The sequence below is a fragment of the Phyllobates terribilis genome, unplaced genomic scaffold (genome assembly GCF_046119375.1).
Source record: "Phyllobates terribilis strain yellow unplaced genomic scaffold, ASM4611937v1 Scaffold_8__6_contigs__length_399053987, whole genome shotgun sequence".
NCBI classification, from domain to species: Eukaryota; Metazoa; Chordata; class Amphibia; order Anura; family Dendrobatidae; genus Phyllobates; species Phyllobates terribilis.
This window is the reverse complement of record NW_027362768.1, coordinates 281,978,612-281,979,777: the sequence shown is the minus strand read 5'-3', so window position 1 is coordinate 281,979,777 and position 1,166 is coordinate 281,978,612.

Genomic DNA, 1,166 nt, shown 5'->3' with positions numbered 1-1,166 from the left:
CTGACACTAGTATTCAGACATGTTCCTCCGTGGATCTATTAGTGTCTTTTTACTTTAATGAGGCGAACAGAATCAAAAAGATGAAGCCTTGGACTCCGTTTGACCTCCTTGTTGGCAGGGTATGATTTTTTAAAAGACACAATAGCATAGTCTAAATGGTCCAAAGGGAAATATTCTCCTGCACCAAAAGAAAGTAGTTAAAACTTAACCTTTATTCATATAGGATACGAAAATTGGCAGAATGTTTACATCTAAAAAAAAAACATAATGCTTACACGTTTCGGGTAGAAAAACTCTTAATCAGCTATTATTAAAGATTTTTCTACCCAAAACGCGTAGGCAATATGGGTTTTGGTTTTAAATATGTGCACACTCTGATTTTTTATCCTATTGGAGTCTAAGTTTTAACTATTTTCCTTTGATGCTGGAGGACACCCCCTTTTGGACCATTTAGAGCTATTTGACCTGGAAGCCAGACCTGTGCATACTGCAAGGCCCTCACCTAGACCATAGATGGACTGCCTTGGAAGTTTCCAGGGATACTTATCTCCAACACACTTTTTCTATTTTTTGTATGTAATAGCCTAATCTACCACCTCAAGAAAGGAGGCCAAGCAGAGACCAAAGTTTTATTTCTTGGACATTATTTCCACAATTAAGCTGAACGGAAACATCAAGGAGCATGTCTTGATATCTGAACATAACAATGCTCATTGTAGAGCATTAATGTAGGTGCAGCCTTACAGACTCTGGCATATGGTTAGACGTCAGCCAACCCGTGAGTTGGCACCCGACATGGCACCGATCTTTTCCTTTTCGATACCATGGGAATAACTTTGCTTGTTCTCAATGTGACTTACCTTGAACACTTATTTTATAGTCTGTTAGTTGGAGAAGAGACAGCCAGGTGTGGGACACAAAAGACCAGAGCAAGAAGATGGAATTTTAATTGCTTATTGACGTCAATTAAACAAGACCAAGGAGAAGCAAATTTCCATGCTACAAACATAATTACATAAGGATAGCCTACGCCAAGTTCTAATCTATGTAACGCTGCAGAGTCTATTAAACAAGTAGTCATACAATTGAGACACAATGATTGAATGAGACTGTCTGAATACATTAAGACAGCTTGTGTGAAAAAGAAGAGAGGGGAAAGGGACTGT